Source organism: Chelonia mydas, chromosome 2, assembly GCF_015237465.2.
Source record: "Chelonia mydas isolate rCheMyd1 chromosome 2, rCheMyd1.pri.v2, whole genome shotgun sequence".
Classification (NCBI taxonomy): Eukaryota; Metazoa; Chordata; order Testudines; family Cheloniidae; genus Chelonia; species Chelonia mydas.
In genome coordinates, this window is record NC_057850.1 from 107928163 (window position 1) to 107949470 (window position 21308).

General features: G+C 45.4%; 2 long non-coding RNA genes across 2 annotated transcripts in view; one reads left to right on the top strand and one right to left on the bottom strand.

The window, feature by feature from the left end:
• Positions 1-21308, bottom strand: part of LOC119565621 — a 113168-nt gene that overhangs the window by 31111 nt on the left and 60749 nt on the right. The window contains exon 6 of the long non-coding RNA XR_006288123.1: positions 2498-3327. This is a non-coding gene — a long non-coding RNA (uncharacterized LOC119565621). The remainder of the gene's footprint in view (positions 1-2497; positions 3328-21308) is intronic.
• LOC122464193 lies at positions 1743-20653 on the top strand. The gene is made up of 3 exons (XR_006288132.1): positions 1743-1919; positions 2660-2873; positions 19969-20653. It is a non-coding gene; the product is annotated as an uncharacterized LOC122464193 (long non-coding RNA).

Sequence of the window (21308 nt, forward strand, 5' to 3'; positions counted from 1 at the left end):
AACACCCATTGTTTCATGTTCTCTGTGTATATAAATCTCCCCACTGTATTTTCCACTGCATGCATCCGATGAAGTGAGCTGTCGCTCACGAAAGCTTATGCTCAAATAAATTTGTTAGTCTCTAAGGTGCCACAAGTACTCCTTTTCTTTTTGCGGATACAGACTAACACGGCTGCTACTTGGATACTCTCTAGTAACGTCTACAAGGAGTATTAGTTGGGCCCTGCCCAAAACAGTTTGTTCATGATCAGAACACCTGATTACTTTATTCTTAATGACGACAGACATGGGGAGGTTTTGCTTATTCCACACTTTTCTCCCCTATTCAAAGCACTGGGAAGGAACCCTCATTCTCTTAAAAGTCAGTCTCCCTCTTCAGTCAGTTTTGAGTCTCACATGATCAGACATGCACTGCAGATAGTGTTAGTTTTATGATTAGAACGGTCTGCTGTGAGACATTTTAAAATTCATGACCTTTTCTGTCAGGGTTCAATAACAGACCATCCTGAAGATGAAAGCCTAGCTTAGCCTCCTGATGGAAGTAGCTTTCCTCTTCCTTCCTGCTCCCCATCTTTTCCCTTGAACATTTACTTCCAATTATTTTACAGTTTGTCTTGTGTTAGCAGTGGTTTTAAAATCACTAATGAATTGAGGTAAATTAAAGTTCATCGGTATCTGAACCAAGCATATGTTTCAACTTTACAGACATGCCTAGCTGTCAAAGGTATCTGCCTTTGTCAGGTGGAAGATATTCTGGCAAGGCCGCAGCTGGGCAAAAGAGATAGAGCAGAGTTTTGAAGAGAAAGACAACAAGGGAGGGAGGGGGGCACTGACATATTTCCTGTAGAACAGACATTTGCTGAGGCAATAGCTGTAAAACCAACGGGGCGGGCAGGAGAGGGGGGGAGACACCAGATACAGCACACTTGCTGGCACCAACACAGCACTGAATACCCTGCCAATGGAAATTAAAGAGGAATGTGTTTGCTTGTCACCACAATTAGAAGCAACAACAAAAAACCCTCCTCTCAGTGGATTGTTCTCAGGAATTTTATTTGACCATCTTCCCATATTCCTGCCACTGGCTTCTTCTCAAGGAAAATCCACGAGAACATACATATATGTTCCTAATTTATACTCTGCAGGCCAGGACATTTCTGCCCATTCCCCAGGCACTGCCATGAACCATGCTCCTTTGTTGGGCTGGCCAGAAAAAAACAATTCTGCTTCGTAAAACATTTTTAGGTTTTGAAATTTGTTTTCGTTCAGGTGTGAAACAAGAATGAGACCTATTGACAGTTTTTGAGAGAGAGAGAGAGAGAGAGTCTCTTTCTGACTACAGCACAGTGGTTAAAGATTGTCTAGGACGGGGTAGCCAGCCTGAGCAGGAGCCAGAATTTACCAATGTACATTGCCAAAGAGCCACAGTAATACGTCAGCAGCTCCTTATCAGCTCCCCCACCCCCAGCTCCCAGCGCCTCCCACCCACCGGCACCTCTGCCGATCAGCGCTTCCCCCTCCCTCCTTGCATCTCCCGATCAGCTGTTTCCTGGTGTGCAGGAGGCTCTGAGAGGAAGGGGGGAGGAACGAGAGCATGGCAGGCTCAGGGGAGGGGGCGGGTGGTGTGGGGGCAGGGCCTGTTGCAGAGCCAGGGGTTGAGCAGTGAGCCCCCCCCGGCACATTGGAAAGTTGGCACCTGTACCTCCAGCCCCGGAGTTGGTGTCTATACAAGGAGCCACATATTAACTTCTGAAGAGCTGCATGTGGTTTCGGAGCCACAGGTTGGCCACCCCTGGTCTAGGATGTGGGAGACCCAGGTTCAAGGTCCTTCTCCAAATCAGGCAGCCCCAATTTGGTGCGATGGATATGATGGGCCAGATTCAGCAGTGATATAAATGACAAGAAATGTTACATGACAGGTATAAACTAGTTACAATTTGAGTGTCGGTGGCAAAACAGTGCAAACACCACCACCCCTTTTGGCATTCCATGATGTGCAAAATGAGGGTACTCCCACCAATTTGGCATTCCATGTGTACCTAGTTCAAGGCCTATGGTAAGCAGCTGCTCCTGAAGTCAATAGGATTGCAGCCACTTGCCCCAGGAATCTGGAGATTTTTGCAGTGTAAATCAAAGTAAAGGGGGCCCCAATATATATTACACCCTTCAGTAATTTGTTTTTCTGCTACAACCCCAAAGAAAAAGTCCTACAGAGAATTTAATGGAGAATGACTCCTATACTATAGAAATATAAAAACAACCTATAGAGAATTTGATCTTTGCAATAGAACTTTATTCTCTATTAAATTCTGCTGGGTGCTTTAAAAATTATACAAGAAATTATCTTATTCCCTGTTCCATAGAATTAATAGCAATTTCCATAGAACTCTGATTAATTTCTCTACAACCTCTCACTAGCTTCATCCCTGTTATGTTCTATAAGTACCCGAAAGCCAAGGCTGTTGGACAGGTGTGGCATTTGGGCCAAATAACTAACCATCCGTGCAGTCACCAATGAAATTCTTGCATTCAAGTTAGCTGTAGAGTAAGTAGTAGCAAGGACAGTGCACTTGCAGGGCAGTTTTCCTTTTTCTTGTGTGTGTTGGGTTCCAGATACCTCATGAGAAGCTGTCTAGAGTCTGATGTTTTCTATCCACAGAGCAGATGCTGCATGGGTAGCTAACAGCAGTACAAGCTTCCCTATTCTGCCCCACCAAGATGTCTCAATCCTGTCCTGGAGGGACCACTACTAAGGATGAAAGAATGGTCAGGCACCTCGGCCCTTTCAATCCTTGGATGATCTGCTGAGATCCAAGGATGCCAATGAGTGCCAGCTGTTGTGATATAAACACATCCACTGGAACGGAACGACGGTAAGTGCTTAGATCAAGTGGCAAGAGGCAACATTTCATCTCCTTGTGTGAGATAAGGGTCTGAAAATCAACTGACTCTGGAAGGTAAGAGGAAAAAGCTATAAAAAGGCTAAAAATACATACATTTTATATACTGTATTCTGTGCCGTATTAGATATTATACTTGAATCTGATGCAATAAATATATATGTTATGCACTTATGCATGTCTGTTAGTGTTCCTGTCTATTATATTTCTTCTTCTAATGGACCTTTAAATTTTGTTTACTTCACCTTTCTCATATCTTCACCACCAGAGACTTAATTTGGGAATCTCAGACACCACTAGCAATCTCTTTCAAGGGGAATATCTTTCCTGTTTTTTCCTCTGCTGGTTGGAGTTTTATCCCAAATTGCACGTTGATCACTTGCATCGGCTAGTTTTTGTTGTTTGCTATTGTGAAACTAAGCATAGCCTTGTAAAAAAGAAGGAAAAAAATTAGTAGCAGAGAAGGGGCTCTTTTGCACAATGTGCTTGCTTTACCATCATCCAACCTTCCTCCTTTTTCACTATATCCCTCTATACCTCTCCTTAGAGCTGGCTAAATAATGCAAATACATTTAATTGTATAGTTTATTTGATAAGCAAATCAAGGCAAATTTTGGCAAATATGTTATATATGGGATAATATTAAACCAGCTCTGCTCTTTTTTCAGAAACTAACAAATGTCTCAAACTTTTTTTGTTGTTGTTGTTGCTTAAACTGCATCCCCCTAGTAACTTATTAATATGACAGTAGCATTTAGAGACCCCAACTCAGGCCTACCGACAGCAATTCCGGGCCCCAGGGCAGAACAGTCAATGAGCCCCCTAGAAAGGGATGTGCTCGCCCAGCTGCCTTCGCTGCCACTGGTACCACCCTGTGCGGGCCCAGGAGCCAGGGCCAGATTAACCTTTAGTGGGCCCGGGGCCAAACATATTTGTGGGCCCCCATGGGGGGAATGGAGCATGGTGCAGGAAGGTCGGTACCTGGAGCAAGGGGCCGGCCAGGGGCAACGGGGCATGGCATGGAGGGGGCAGCCCCCACTCTGCCCAGCCCAGTGCTAGGGCATTGTTTACAAACCAGCAGCCGCCAGGCACATACTGGGCCACCCAGCCCTGTGCTGCCAGCGTGCCCCTTTCCCCTGGGGTGGGCCCATGCCATGTCACACAGCCCCACCCCCCCCCAACACCTCCAACTCCCTATTCCCAGCCTCTCCCAGACCTGCTATGCCGAGTGCCCACCCTGTCCACAGCCCCACAATTGCCCAGCGCCCTGCACAGCACAATCCCTGCCTAGCACTCCCCCCGCCCACAGCCCCACTACAACTGCCCAGCACCCCACACAGACCCCGCACTGCCCAGTGCCCCAACACACACAGATCTCCCCCAATGCCCAGCACCCCCTCAACAACCCCTCCACTGTCTAGCACTCCAAACCTCCCCAATGTCCAGTGCCCCCCGCCCCCTCACAGCCCAGGACAACCCCCCAAACCCTCCACAGATCCACTCCCCCATGCCCTGCCGCCCCCACCCCCCCCCCCACACACACACACTCACCAGTCCTGCTGAGCCAGAGCAGAGCAGGGATTCCCCCCCCCCCAGCACAGTCCTAGGGGGCAAAACACCTGAAGCTTGGGAGCACAGAGCAGTCATCCCCTGGGGCCCTACCCAGCCCTACCTGCCTGGCACTGGTGCCAGCGGTAGAAGGGAGGCATTTCTTTGCAGGGGCGGGGCAGCCACTGACTTCCCCAGCCTGCCGCTTCTGCAGAGCAGGCCTGGTGGCTCACCCAGGCAATTTAAAAGGTCCCGGGGCTCCCTGATGCCACCACTACCACAGCAGCCATAGTGGCTGGGGGCCCCTGGGCTCTCTTAAATTGCCCGGGCCCCTGGGCAATTGCCCTCTTTGCTCCCCACTGTTGGCGGGCCTGCCCCAACTGAGATCAGGGCCCCATTGTGCGAGGAGCTATACAAACACAGAGGGAGGACAGCACAATCCTTGCCATAAAGCGCTCACAATCTAAGGCCTTGTCTACATTTGAAAGGATCTGTCGGTATAGATATACTGGTGGAGCTATGTTAGCAAACCACCCTAATGGAGATGTAACTCATAGCAGCAAAAGAGTACATCAGCGTAGTTTAAACCAGTTCCCTGAACGAAACAAGCTATACTGGCAAAAGTTCTTTTGCCTATATAACTGTGCCTGCATTTGGGATTTACCCAGCACGTTACATTGGGTTATGATTTTTTCACACTGGGAACCCACATAACTATGTAGGCAAATCTTTAAGTATGGACCAGCCCTGAGAAAGGCAAAAGGCGGTAGGGAGAATGGAGTGACTGCCCAGTGTAACAGGCAGCGCTGGGAACAGAAAACAGATCTTCTGGGTCCCAGTGCAGTGCCCTATCTACTGGCTCTACAATTACGCCATACCTTTATCATCCCTTAGGCTTCTGTCTACACTACAAGCTAGTGGTGTGATTTCCCTGCTTCTGTACAGGTACTCCTGCTAACTGTCATCATGTTTGCATGAGTTCTGCAGAAAGCGATCTGGGGGATCATAGTGGATCACAAACTAAATGAGTCAACACTCTAACACTGTTGCAAAAAAAACCCATCAAATAAACACAACTATGACATAGTTGGCATCACAGAGACTTGGTGGGGTAATAGGCATGACTGGAATGTTGGTATAGAAGGTTACAGCTTGCTCAGGAAGGACAGGCAGGGAAAAAAGGGAGGAGGTGTTGCCTTATATATTAAAAATGTATACACTTGGACTGAGGTTGAGATGAAATAGGAGACAGACTTGTTGAAAGTCTCTGGGTAAGGATAAAAGGGGTAAAAACCAAGGGTGATGTCATGGTAGGGGTTTACTACAGACCGCCTAACTAGGAAGAGGTGGTGTGGATGAGGCTTTTTTTAAACAACTAACACAATCATCCAAAGCACAGGACTTGGTGGTGATAGGGGAATTCAACTACCCAGACATCTGTTGGGAAAATAACACAGCAGGGCACATTATCCAACAAGCTCTTGGAATGTATTGGAGGCCATTTTTTATTTCAGAAAGTGAAGAAAGCTACTAAGGATGAGGCTATTGTAGATTTGATTTTGACAAATAGGGAAGAATTAGTTGAGAATTTGAAAGTGGAAGGCAGCTTAAGTGAAAGTGATCATGAAATGATAGAGTTAATGATTCTAAGGAATGGTAGGAGGGAGAACAGTAAAATAAAGAAGATGGAATTCAAGAAGGCAGACTTTAACAAACTCAGGGAGTTGGTAGGTAAGATCCCATGGGAAGCAAGTCTAAGGGGATAAACAACTGAAGATAGTTGGCACTTTTTCAAAGAGACATTAAGGGCACAAGAGCAAACTATCCCACTGCATAGGAAAGATAGGAAGTATGGAAAGAGAGCACCCTGGCTTAACCAGGAGATCTTCAACGATCTAAAAATCAAAAGAAAAGTCCTACAAAAAGTGGAAACTAGATCAAATTACAAAGGATGAATATAAACAAATAACACAGGTATGTAGGGACAAAATTAGAAAGGCCAAGGCACAAAACGAAATCAAACTAGCTAGACACATAAAGGGTAACAAGAAAAGATTCTACAAATATATTAGAAGCAAGAGGAAGACCCAGGACAGGGTAGGCCTGTTACTCAATGAGGGGGGAAACAATAACAGAAAATGTGGAAACGGCAGAGGTGCTGAATGACTTCTCTGTTTTGGTTTTCACCAAGAAGGTTGGTGGTTATTGGTCATCTAACATAGTGAATGCCAGTGAAAATGAGGGAGGATCAGAGGCTAAAACAGGAATAGAACAAGTTAAAAATTACTTAGATAAGTTAGATGTCTTCAAGTCACCAGTGCCTGATTAAATGCATCCTAGAATACTCAAGGATCTGACTGAGGAGATCTCTGAGCCATTAGTGATGATCTTTGAAAAGTCATGGTAGATGGGAGAGATTCCAGAAGACTGGAAAAGGGCAAATATAGTGCCAATCTATAAAAAGGGAAATAAGGACAACCCAGGTGATTACAGACCAGATAGTTTAACTTCTGTACCCGGAAAGATAATGGAGCAAAAAATTAAGCAATCAATTTGCAAACATCTAGAAGATGATAAAGTGATAAGTAACAGTCAGCATGGATTTGTCAAGAACAAATCATGTAAAAACCAACTGGATAGTTTTCTTTGACAGGGTAACAAACCTTCTGAATAGGAGGGAAGTGGTAGACATGGTATATCTTGACTTTAGTAAAGCTTTTGATGCTGTCTTGCATGACCTTCTCCTAACCAACCTAGGGAAATGCAACCTAGATGGAGCTACTATAAGATGGGTGCATAACTGGTTGGAAAACCATTCCCAGAGAGTAGTTATCTGTGGTTCACAGCCATGCTGGAAGGGCATAACGAGTGGGGTCCCACAGGGATCAGTTCTGGGTCCAGTCCTGTTCAATATCTTCGTCATAAATATAAAGGGAAGGGTAACCACCTTTCTGTATACAGTGCTATAAAATCCCTCCTGGCCAGAGGCAAAATCCTTTCACCTGTAAAGGGTTAAGAAGCTAAGGTAACCTTGCTTGCACCTGACCCAAAATGACCAATAAGGGGACAAGATACTTTCAAATCTGGAGGGCGGGGGGGAGGCAGGGGGAACAAAGGGTTCTGGCAGTCTGTGTGATGCTTTTGCTGGGAACAGATCAGGAACATAAGCCTTACAACTCCTGTAAAGTTAATAAGTAACCTAGCTAGAAAATGCATTAGTTTTTCTTTGTTTAATGGATTGTAGAATTCGCTGTGCTGGAGGGAATGTATATTCCTGCTTTTGTGTCTTTTTGTAACTTAAGGTTTTGCCTAGAGGGATTCTCTATGTTTTGAATCTGATTACCCTGTAAGGTATTTATTTATGATTTTACAGAGGTGATTCATTTACCTTTTCTTTAATTAAAATTCTTCTTTTAAGAACCCGATTGATTTTTCATTATTCTTAAGATCCAAGGGTTTGGGTCTGTGTTCACCTGTACCAATTGGTGAGGATTATCATCAAGCCTTCCCCAGGAAAGGGGTTGTAGGGCTTGGGGGGTGAGGGGGGATATTTTGGGGAAGACATCTCCAAGTGGTCTCTTTCCTTGTTTGTTTAAAACGCTTGGTGGTGGCAGCATACTGTTCAAGGACAAGGCAAAGTTTGTACCTTGGGGAAGTTTTTAACCTCAGCTGGTAAGAGTAAGCTTAGGGGGTCTTTCATGCAGGTCCCCACATCTGTACCCTAGAGTTCAGAGTGGGGAAGGAACCTTGACAATGATTTAGATAATGGCATAGAGAGTTTGTGGACGACACCAAGCTGGGAGGGGTTGCAAGTGATTTGGAGGTTAGGATTATAATTCAAAATGATTTGGACAAACTGGAGAAATGGTATGAAGTGAATAGGATGAAATTCAATAAGGACAAATGCAAAGTACTCCATTTAGGAAGGAACAATCAGTTGCACACATACAAAATGGGAAATGACTGCATAGGAAGGAGTCCTGCGGAAAGGGATCTGGGGGTCATAGTGGAGCACAAGCTAAATACGAGTAAGTGTAACACTGTTGCAAAAAAAAAAAAAAAAAAAAAAAAAAAGCAAACATCATTCTGGGATGTATTAGCAGAAGTGTTGTAAACAAGACACGAGAAGTCATTCTTCTGCTCTACTCCGTGCTGATTAGGCCTCAACTGGAGTACTGTGTCCAGTTTTGGGCGCCACGTTTCAGGAAAGAGGTGGACAAATCGGAGAAAGTCCAGAGAAGAGCAACAAAAGTGACTAAAGGTCTAGAAAACATGACCTATGAGGGACGATTGAAAAAATTGGGTTCGTTTAGTCTGGAGAAGAGAACACTGAGAGGGGACTTGATAACAGTTTTCAAGTACATAAAAGGTTGTTACAAGGAGGAAGGAGAAAATTGTTCTCCTTAACCTTTGAGGATAGGACAAATAGCAATGGGCTTAAATTGCAGCAAGGGAGATTTAGGTTGGACATTAGGAAAAACTTCCTGTCAGGGTTGTTAAGCACTGGAATAAATTCCCCAGGGAGGTTGTGGAATCTCCATTAGAGATTTTTAAGAGTAGGTTAGACAAACACCTGTCAGGGATGGTCTAAATCAGGGGTTCTCAACCAGGGATATGTACTTCTGGGGTACACAGAAGTCTTCCAAGGGGTCTATCAATTCATCCAGATATTTGCCTAGTTTTAAAACAGGCTACACAAAAAGCACTAGAGAGGTCAGTACAAACTAAAATTTCATATAGGCAATGATTTATTTATACTGTTCCATATACTATTCACTGAAATGTAAGCACAATTTATTTTCCAATTGATTTATTTTATAATATGGTAAAAATGAGAGTCAGCAATTTTTCAGCAATAGTGTACTGTGACACTTGTATTTTTGTCTGATTTTGTAAGCAAGTAGTTTCTAAGTGAGGTAAAACTTGGGGGTACGCAAGATAAATCAGACTTCTGAACAGGGTACAGTCATCTGGAAAGGTGGAGATGCACTAATCTAGATAAGACTTAGTCCTGCCATGAGTGCAGGAGACTGGACTAGATGAGCACTTGAGGTCTCTTTCAGTCCTATGATTCTATGGTGGGGGAGAAATAAAAATTGTACTGATTCTGCATGGTGTAGTGGCCAGGTTACTTGGCTGGGAGTCAAAAGACCTGGGTTTCTACTCCTGGCTCTGCCACTGATTCACTGAATGACTCTGGGCAAATCACTTAATTTCTGCACTGTAACTTCCCCATCTGTAAAACAGAGATATTGATAGTTACTCACCTGAAGTGCTTTGAGCTCTTGGGATGAAACCTGCTGTCTGTCCTCTATCAAATAGGTTATTATACAATAAATTTATCTGCCTCAAAAAACCCCCTGCAGTCTAAGGCTCTCTCTACACTATGAGTTAGAGGTGGGATCCCCTGCATGCGCACACATACTATAAACAGCAGTGTAGCCCAGCTGAGCAGTGCTGAGTACAAACCTGCCAGAAACCAGTGGGGAGGTACTCTGCACAGCTAAGCTGTGCCTTTCCTGCCTCTACCCCAGCTACACTCTTATTTATACTTGCACTAGCTTCCTGAGCGCGCTCCAAGTCTGGCTGCAACTTGCGTAGGCGTATCCACACTGCTGTTATTAACAACAGCCGGTAGAGGTGGCAGCATTAGCTGCAGCAGCATGAATAGGTACCCTGGGGGTCTGGTACAGCCCATGCCGAAGCCTGTGCCGCCACATCCATACAGCTATTTTTAGCTATGCTCGCATGGGTAAGGCGAACTCAAAAGTACATCTACCTGAGCTGCAATCACACCTTGTACTGCAGCACAGACATTCCTCAAAACTAGAAGCATGGGCAGCGGGTATAATAGGCCAGGGAAGGCTAAGCTGCCCCTAACGGACACCTGGCCCGTGGTGGCAGTGCCCCTCCCCTGAGGCCCCCACCCACTGTCTGCTGCTGCCACCACCTGCCTACCTGTACTCCACCTCCCCACTGCTCGCCGTTCACTTCTCCTCAGAGGCAGGGGAGCGAGGAGGGAAGCTGTGAGCAAGCGGTGGGGTCTGGCGGGGACTGAGGTGGCTCGGCTGGGCACTGGCGCTGTTGGCTTGATCAAGGGGGGGGCTACCGGCTCGGCCCGGCGCTTGGGCGGAGGGAGGAGAGGAGCGGCTTGGCCCAGCCCAGCACTCAGGTGGCGTCGGGGAGAGCAGCCCGGCCTCTCACGGCGGGAGCAGCCTGGCGTGGCGTTTGGCCCAGGGCTGGGGCTGGCCCAGGGTAGCTGCGGTGGAAGTGCCGGGGCGCCTCTGGTCGCAGGGGGGCCCCTCAGGGCTCCTCCTGTTATGGGGGGCGGGGGTTGGGGCTCCGGTATGCGGGGGCCAGGCCTCAGGCAGAAGGGGTGGGGCTGGCGGGCTAGCCTCCCCAAAGTAGGGGCTCACCCGCCGCCCATGCATAGAAGCAATTCAGACTTGGGGGGGGGGGGAGAGAGAGAGAGGGGGGCAATAAGAATAATAAAATCAGCATAACAAGGATTAATAGAAATTTTGAAAACCGATTTGAACAAGGAGATTGACATGTCAAAGGTGTGCAGGTTTTCCTAACACAGGAGGCAGCATGTAAAAATGGTACAGAGCCACACAAAAAAATTAAAAAAAAAAAAAAATTAAAAAACCAAAGGATCTAGTAAGCTAAGAAAGTATAACTGAGAGCTACATTTTCAAATATAGATGTCTACATTATACCCATGAAATACATGCAAGAATATTGCCACATCTGTTCTCAAAATACAAATTTCAATAAAAATGGGCATCTCCCCACATCAGTAGGTGCTCACAGGTACAAGTAACCTAACATGCACTAATCATGTCTCAGACATGCAAATTTTGTTGCTGCATCCTTGATGCTGTTTGAAAATTTGGCACAGAGTATTTTATGCTAGACATTCAGTGCAAGCATCTTTGCACAGCTTTTCATGAATCTGAATGTGTATATTATCTTTATGACATGTCAGACTCTAGCTTTACCTGAACCAGCAACAATAGTCTCACAGCAAATTTTATTATGGTAGTGTGACTAATAAAGCTATTTCAAAACTGTGAACCTTGGCTTTATTGTAATTGATTTAGATTAGAAAGCTGTAAATAGCCATGTTAATATAGGGTCAAATACAAAAAAAAATACTTTAAACAGGGCTGGTAGCACAACCTGTTTTTAAGATAGCCTGACACCTCCCGTTTTCAGTTGCTTATTACTTTGCAAAACTTGAATCATTCTGATTCACTGAATCATTTACCACGCTGCGTGTCAGCTGATGTGGCAACTCCTGGTGTCAGATGCCATCAGATGGTCAAGGACATCTAAATAACACACATCACTGGACGTCGGCAATACCAGAAGGGATGAGCTGGAGTGCTGATGAGAAGCGCAGGGGGGAAAGTAACTGAAATACTTTCCTCATGGATTGTATTTTCTAAATGGACAACCTACCCTAAATTCTCAATTACTGAGGGACAATCTTCACTCATTGATATGCTTTGCTTTCCACAACCAACTCTCTGCATAACTTTTCATGAGTGATATATCCGAATACTTGGATGCTAATATCTAAACTGTATTCTTAAATTTACTCACCTAAATTTGGGTTACTGCTGATTATGAACTATATGTATCTTATGACTTTAAAAACAAACTTTGTATTTGTGGATAATCTAAGCAATATACCCAGATGTACAGACACTTCTCAACCTGTGTATTATATAATTTTAACATTAGCTTTAATACAATTTTTATATCTGGAAAATCTCAGCCAAAATGGTTCAGTTATTTCAGAAAAGGAGGTTAGGGGAAAACACATTGTTTTGCCCACATTAAGTTCTGGCACCCTTTTCTTCAAGAAGCTCCCACGTGCCCCTGTGCTTTGGAGGTGGGTTTTGTAATTTGGCAAGAGGGTGGCCTTTGTGCCTTTTGCTCCTGTGAAAATCCACCCATATTTGACCTAGTTATAAGCCTTTGAAAAATCACCAATTGTACGTGCTCAGTAGATACTTGCTAGAGCTTCACAGCTTATATTCCTTCTGAAGAGTCAGTTTGCATTGAGCATGGTTCAGCCTGGGGCTGAGAAAAAATTTCCCTGCAATTCCAATTCCTGGCCACTCTGGCTGTACCAGAACAGAGAGCAGGGAGCCAGTCTCTCCTGTACTCTCAGTGAAACCCAGCTGGGCTCAAGCAGGACAGAGGATAAGACTCCTGATTCAAATGCAGAGGGGACAAGAGCCCACAAGCGTCGATGGGTGCTCGTGCCCCCGCCCCGCCCCGACTCCACCCCTCCTTGCTCCTATTAGGCCCCTCTCCAAATCCGCGCCCTGGCCCTGCCTCTTCACCCAGCGCGCCGCATTCCTCCTCCTCCTCCCCGCTCCCTCCCAGTGCTTACTGGCGGAACAGCTGTTTTGTGGCACAAGCGCTGGGAGGGAGTGGGGAGAAGCAGGACTCGGTGGCACTCTCAGAGGAGGCGGCGGAGGTGAGCTGGGGTGGGGGGGCAGGTTGGGGAGCTGCCGGTGGGTAGAGCACCTACCAATTTCTCCCCGTGGGTGCTCCAGGGCTGGAGCACCCACAAAGTCGGCACCTAGCCAAGAGGCAGACTGAAGAGGATGAGGAGGAAGATCGGAACTGGAGGCTGGCAGTGGGGATGGGAGAGAAAGAAACTGGGACTTGGGGTAACAGGGATACTGGGAGCCAATCGGGGCTTGGGGAAGGAGGTGGGGCGAGGGGAGACTCCTCTGACAAGGGTCTGGTATGAGAGAACTGGGACTGGGTGTGCAAAGAGACTGGAACAAGGAATCAGGTGGAGGGGATGGACACTGGGATTGGATGACGAGCTTGGGGAGGGGGAGAGAGAGAGAGAGACAGACAGAGACTAGAACTGGGAGCCAGTGAGGACAGCAAATGTGAGCGGGGTCAGTGGAGACTGCATCGGCGTGGGAGGAGAGAGAGATTGGACAGGACTGCATAATGTGGACTACAGACTGCATTATGAGAATCTTTAGTTACATGATCACATTTTTTCCATGGGACATCTGCCTTATTCAGTGCACAGAATGGACCTGCCCTGAGGGCGAATCAGGGCTGCACAGCAAAGGAGGCTGTTGCCTGTAGGATGTCCACTTCATTTGTTGCAGAAGCTGAAAGGTGTGTAATGAATCAGGCAGAAAGAGAAAGGTGGGTCTTATGAATGCTGCCCTGGGGAATTGGATTCTATCCCTGCCTCTGCCAGTGAGTTCCTATGTAATGCTGGGCAAGTCACTTAACCAAACTTTTCACAGGTGGTCACTGATTGTGTTCCTCATTTTCTGGGTACCCAACTTCTTACCCTGGAAGTCTGATGGAAAAAGTGCTGAGCAGTCTCAACTGCAACTGAAGTCATTAGGAGCAGTGCTCTGAACATATAAACAGCCACACAGGATCAGACCAATGGTCCATCTAGCCCCGTATCCCAAAAGTGGCCAATGCCACCTGCTTTAGAGGGAATTAACAGAATGAGGCAATTATCGGGCAATCCATGCCCTGTTGTCCACTCCCAGCTTCTGGCAGTCAGAGGCTTAGGGAAACCCCGGGCATGGGGTTGTGTCACTGACCATCTTGGCTAATAGCCATTGATGGACCAATCCTCCATGAATGTATCCAATATAAAATACTATAGAAGGCTAAGTATTCTGAAAAGTCAGGTCCTAGTTGTCTCAAACTGGGTACCCAAAATTAGTGTACACTTCTTACCTTAGTGTGGCTGTGCCTCGGTTACCCAACTATAAAACAGGGATAATAAAGCCCCCTTCTCTCACAGGAGTGTTGGGGAAATACATTCATTAATGTTCATGATGCTCTCAGATACTGTAGTGATGCGTATCCTAGAAAGTCCCATTAGGAAATTAATAATTCTGTCTTCAGAGCAGGATTTGATCAGTGTGTAGTAAATAAGGCCAGGGGACACACAGTGAACAATGAGGAGAAAACAAAACCTTGAATAGCTGCTCATTAAGTGCAGCTGCATGCACTGATAGAAGCAGGACTCCTGTGGGGGAAAATAGTATGTGATCAGGAAATAAAAGACAGTGTCAACGCATATGCACAAGGGGCTGAATTAAGGTTAAACAGAACCTTAATTCTGGCATTTGCTAACGTTTGAGCACTGAAACTTGTTCAAGAAATAATGTTCTTTTAACATGGGTGGGTTGTGTGTAAGAGAGATAAGTGAACTTCACCAGCATTAAGACAAATACTGACTGTCTATTTGTTCGTTATTCCAGGATTTTAAATTAATGCTGGGCTGTTTTAAGAGTGGTGCAAAATATTTATCACAGATTTTTTTATGAAGTTTAATTATTTGAGTTTGAAAAACTCAAGAAATTTCAGCAGTTACACAAACCTAAAATGCAAATGAAATTTCAACCAGGAGAAGAAAGGAGGTAGATGATAGGGATTATCTGGAGGACTGAAGGCTGGGAGGTTGAATTTCTCGTCCCACCTCTGTCACTGACTGATTTAACACAGTATATGAATTTTACAAATATTTAGTTATACTTCATAAGACTACTTCTACTGTGTATGTGGCCATGAGATAAGAATGAGACAATCAGGGCCAAATTCTCCTCCCAGTTACACCAGGGCAAGTCCAATGACTTAAAATGATCATGGTGTAACCACAGTGTTTTCTAAAAGGCCTCCTTTTCTCCCCTAAAGTAAGGACACAAGATTAAGGGCCATTTCAAATTGCAGAAGAACATTTTTTCACCCATCCCTTAATCCAATCATTCAACACAAGCTAATTCCCCCGCACCCAACATATATACCTTAAATCACTGAGCCACCCTGACCTCAAATCTGCACATGATCAAGTATATTACTACCAATAATCACTTCTATAATACTACGGATGAAACCTTATCCCCCACTTAAGTCAGTGGCAGGATTCCATCCTGAAGGTTTACACATATTGAAAGATGTTCATTGTCCTCGCAAGCCTACAGTGGAAGTAAGACAAAACACACAAGATAAGACACAGGGCAACAGTTCAGGAAGGGGAAGATGAAGACAGACAGGATTGCTTGAAGAAGTGGGCTTTAAGGAGAGGTTTCAAGGAGGAAAGAGGATGCTTGGCAGGTGAAGATGGATGGCCTAGGAGGCACAGGAGCAGAGTGAGAAAAAGTACCTTAAGATGTGTCACAGGGTCCGCACAGGTTCCCTGCGCTCTTGTGCTTAGGCTGGTCAAAGAAGGGATCCCAACGCCTCTTTCAGTTGTTTCACCCATGTATTTTTATTTACAGTGCTTAGTGCAGCCCCAATTCCCCCACCCTGACCCTTCTCTGGGTCTTCTGGCCCCCAAGGCTTCCTGCAGTCGGTAGAGACAGAACTACAGTCCCCTTGTTTTCTCCCCTCGCTAGCCTCCTCATTGAGTCTTTCCCTGGGCTTTGATCTCCTCCCAGGCACCAGCCCAGCTGGCTCCACTTGGCTCAGCTGATTCACCTGAGCCTGCCCTTGTTAGGGTCTGCAGCTGAGCTCCTTGCTGAGTGTCTGGGCCCCTGCACCTAGCTGCTCTGCCAGGAAGCAGGGGAGGAGCCACCCCTTTAGCAGGGCATCCAAGGGGTCTATACCCCTGCCCTGCCACAAGGTGGAAAGACAAAAGGCAGGGGGATGGAAGGAAATGAGATCTGAGCTGTAGGTGGGGGAAAAACTGTATAGGACTTGCAGGGTAGGACAGGGATCATGAATTTCATGCAGTCAATGTCAGACAGTACTCAAAGCAGGGCAGGGGAGAGTCCATGTCAGAGCAGAGTGTCAGGAGGATGACTATCAGCACCACTTTGGACATGCTGGAGAGGTGAGAGGCCGGGAGCTCAGAGACAAAAAGGTTACCTTTAACGGGAAATAGATTCCTAATAGAATTTAATAGGAATTAAACCAAAAAGTTCCTAAGGAAATTGCTTTAAAAGCTTATAGAGTTAAAGAATAAGACTCTTTCCAGACAATATTTAAATAAATAATTTAAAATAGAGAATTACATCCTGCTAATAATGTCATAGTCTGGTTTTAAAATCCTATAGAAAGGTTAATAAGGACCTCTTCATAAGATATAGTAAGCAAAGTGAGAGATAACCAGGGCACGCACAAAGATTGCATTAGGCCAGATTCTTCCCTCAGATGGAGAGGTACAGCTCTGATGATGATCATAACTTTATCTACTGCAATGTGAATGGTGCCACTCAGTTATATTACAGCACTTGCAAACTTGATGGTGGGTTGGGATGGATGGATGGATGGATGGTTTAGATACAACAAATCCTCCATCTTGGCAGGGGGTTAGAGTAGCTGACTCTTGCGATCCCTTCTGATCCTATGGTTCTATGACCATTCACAACAACCTCAGCTCCTCCCTGAGTTGTACCCAAGGCAGCAAGGTTTCTCCTAAGCCTTAACCTCTTACATGCTTGTGTAAAGCATGTTATGTGACCCAGCTGGTGTGGGACACTGAATTAACATTAGGGGAGGAGGAAGTAAAACACTAGAAATTAGCACTAGTCATAAATAAATCCCAAAGCAAACAATTCCCCCATGCCCAACCTAAAACAGATAACTATTACCATTGAAAGAGTTGCTCTTGTGTCCTATTGTTAACATGTTAAAGTTTCATATGTAGATGTCGCTTTCAATAAATGCTCATGCTTTCCAGGGTCTGCACTTTAATTGAGGTGATTGTTGCTCTTTGTGAATGGCTAGGGAATTCATTAACATAAAGCCAACTGGCTTATAAATGCTTAGCATTGTGAGCAACCGGAGGATCACGTGGAGGGTGGTTCATGTGAACAGAGCCATATTCAGTGTTATATGCCAAGGAAAGATATTTATGATCACAATTGGTCCCCTTCCTAAAGTTTACAAGTGCTGTAATATAATTGAGGGGCACCATTCACACCGCAGTAGGTGAAGTCAGCACCCTATTTCTTCCGGGGTTTTACTCTAAATCCTAATTTAAGGAGAAAAATCCAAAACTGGCTGGAGCTTAGAGGACGAGATTTCAACACAGGAGCAAGTTTTCTTCCAAAAATAGGACTTTTTTTTTTTTAAAACCACCAGCATTTTTTGGGTAAGAAGTCAAAGTTTTTAGACTGTTTCTACCCTAATTGCTAGAGCTTAACTCCACATTACAGCTAATTAAAGCAAATGGGCGCTGCATGGGCCTATCAAACAAGATTATAACCTATAAATATTTTTGATTGCCTGCCTCCTCTGAAACCCAGGTTTGATTTAAAACCAACAGTGAGGCTATTAGCTCCTAATAAGCGAGTCATGTAGGTGCATAACTACTAAATAAATCCCAGTTTTGGCTCCACACAATCCACAAAACTCATGCCAAACCCAGTAGGACCCTAAATTCGCTCAGCGCTTAAGTTTTCAGGCTAAAAGTTCCCTAGGTGCCTATGTTTCTGCCTCAGAGCGTGTGCACTGCTGCCTTCCTCTGAGTGTCTGGACAGCCATCTCCTGCCTCAGTCCTGGAGTGATTGGTGAACCAGGAGAAGATAGGCATTCTGCTGCATAACTCACATGTGGTGCCCGATCTCATGGGAGGCCTCTGAGTACCCAGAGCAGATTGGACCCCTTTCAAATCCAGCCAGAGGACATGGCAGTGGTATAACTTTTAGCCCAGCGGTTAGAGCACTCGCCTGGGATATGGGAGACTAGGGTTCCATTCCCCCCTCTGCCTGAGGGGGAGAGAGGATTTACACAAGGATCGCCCGCCTCTCAAGCAAGTGCTCTCACCACTGAGCTGTGGGATATTCTAATGTGGGCTCCCTCACTCTCTCCTGTTGATGCTGGATAAATAAAGAGTCATTGCAGCAGAGGGACTGGAGTCTGGGTCTCCCAGTTCGGTGCCCTAACCACTGGGCTGCAGTTATTCCCATTCTCTTTCTCTCACCCAAAGACTGTTCCACTGTGGATACAACTTCAATACTCATTGGGCCATTAGCAAGAAGACTGTATTGCCTGCATAGGCACCGACTCCATGGGTGCTCCAGGGCTGGAGGACGCATGGAAAATAAGCTGGTGCATAGCACCCACCAGCAGTCAGCTCCTCCCCTCCACCATAGTGCCTCCTGCCCGCCAGCAGCCCTGCCGATCAACTCCTCCCCACCCCTCTCAGCACCTACTGCCCACCATGATCAGCTGTATTGCAGCATGAAGGAGGCTCTGGGAGGAAGGGGGAGAAATGAGGATGGGGCTCACTTGGGGGTGGGGTGGAACTGGATGGGAAGAGGTGGGGCGGGGGTGGGGACTTGGGAGAAGGGGTGGGGTGGAGGTGGGCCTTGGGGCAGAATGGGGGGTTGAGCATCCTCTGGGCCTGGAGAAAGCTGGCGCCTATGACTGCCTGAGTCGTGAACTGACTTCACCCAGCTACTCTCCCCGTGACCGCTAGTTGCTCACCCTCAGTCCTGTCTGGCTCTGGTGCCAATGGGGAGACTGACTCACATAGCTGCATTTCTCTCCAGGTGGTAAGATGCACTTCACATCCATACCCTGATACTGGCCATGGCAGTGAGGAGCAGCATCAGGGTACCACTGCACAAATAGGTGAAAAATCACACATCCGTCTTAGGTACTTCTATGGCCCCATTACAATAGTATCTGAGCACCACACAATCTTTAATGGATTTCTCCCCACAACACCCGGGTTAGCATTACTATCCCGATTTTCAGATGGGAACTGAGACGGAGAGAGAGTTAAGTGATTCGTACACAGTCACACAGGAAGTCCATGGCAGAGCTAAAAATTGAACCTGCATTTCCTGACTAACAGCAGGTTGGAGCCCTAGCCACTGGGTCATCTTTCCTCATGGGTATGCAAAGGAGGAGGGAGGAATGCAGTCACTGGTGGGCAGGGTTACTGGATACAGACCTGCACCGGTTACTTGGAATAGGGCTCCACAAAATCACAGAGGCCAGCCCTCAAAATCAACAAACTCCCTTGGAGCAAAGGTTTCTCACATTACTACTGAGCAGAAGCCTTTGCTTCAGGCTGGTAAATGGGAGCAAAGTCCAACCACGGCTTTAAAAAAAGTTAGAAGAGAGATTTAACTGGGGTATTATCAGAGATTTAGGAGTACTAGGAGCCAGCTCAGCTGTGCCCTGGCTAACAGGTGTCCACAGCAGTGAAATACAGTTTATATGGAAGGGGTTACTGGGACCATGGGGACAGATAGGTCAGCCAAAAAAAAAAGTACATTAAAACTAGTGGCTCATTTATGGCTAGTAACCTGAGGAAATTCTGATATAAATAGGAATATTCAGGAGCTGACTGCGCTTGCTAAATGGCTTAAAAACAGAATTAAGCTTCTCACATTGTGGTGGCACTAATATTTTAGTGAAATCCTGCCTAGCAGCCAATTAAACAAAAAAGCCCCAAATCAATGTATGACATGCTGCGAATCATTTTTCTCAACTTTGTCACTGTCTGAATGTTCTGGTCTTCTCTCTCCTTCCCTTTCTTTTGATCTAGTTCTCAAGAGAAGAAGATCCCATCCTACTAATCTCAAAAGAACAACAGTAGTAGTAAAGTTTTATTTTCAGCTTGTCCTGCGAAACTGAGAGGAGGAAGCCGGCAAACAAGAGAAGAGTCAGCATGACAGTTGCCAAAAATAAGAGAAAGTGAGGGCAGTTCAAAAGTGAAGAGGTTATCGAAGAAGCAGTGGTCCCAAGACAGATTATTAAAGGGGGCGGGGAGGGGGGAGGAAAGAAAAGAGAGAGAGCGCAATTGGTTTTCTCTGTAGCAATTGTTTGTGATGATGGAAGTATGAATTGAATGCCAAAAGCTACACTAATGTAACATCAAGGTTGTAAATATGACTGCAAAGAGTCAGGAAATGCAAAATTAAGATCCCTATAGCAAGAGTAATTCACCTTATTGCACATCCTGTATATTAGATTGAAGTTGGACCAAAATGGGAATCTTGAATCCAAACCCCTTCAACTTTTCTGGTGGCTCAGAAGTTCACTTCTGAACCCAGTTCTAGAATACTTTTACTTCTCCAAAACAGAAAGCTCAAAGCTGCCTGTTTTGGATTCAGATATGGCCAGTCTCTCAGGAGGATTATTGTTTTGCAAGATTTATCCTACAATTTTTTTTTGAATGAGCAATAAAATAACTGCCACTTTAACTGGTGCTGAATAGCAGCATACATGTAAGAAAGTAAATAAATTAATCCCTATATAATAAAATACACTATGTACAAGGTCTGTAACATTATTACATGCCAAGAAGTGAAAATGTCACTAAAAACTCATTGAACTCTGTTCGTAAAGCAATGAAAGGGAGAAATGTGAAAGGGTTTTGTAGATTAAAAAGACTACGCAGGTTACTTCTGGTCTTCAAGGCAAGTCTGGAACACAACTGACCTACATATCTGTGGATGAACAATGCTAAGGGGAAATGTGATTCTCTACACAACCCTGGCACAAGTCTGAAAAGAAGCATAATTCCGACCAGATCAGCACTTCCTGTTCTCTCAGAGCTTCAGAGGCAGCTGATAGGGTTTAGCAAATTCTAGTAATTAAAGAAACAGGTGGAACAACATAATGCTATCACTCTGGAACTTAGCAGGTTTATTGTCCTGTGGGTCCTTCTAGATTGAGACTCACACACTGACACTTTCATTTCCCTATTATAAAATTCATTTGTTGCTACAGGAACTGAGAGAGTTTGAGAGGGTAAAAATATCACCAAAACTTACTAATTTATAAAAGAAAAGGTCCAGTTGGTAAATCTAAGATCTTGATCATGTTCACCAGTTTAGTGGGAACATGTTAACTGAATAAAACAGATATAAACCAGATATACAA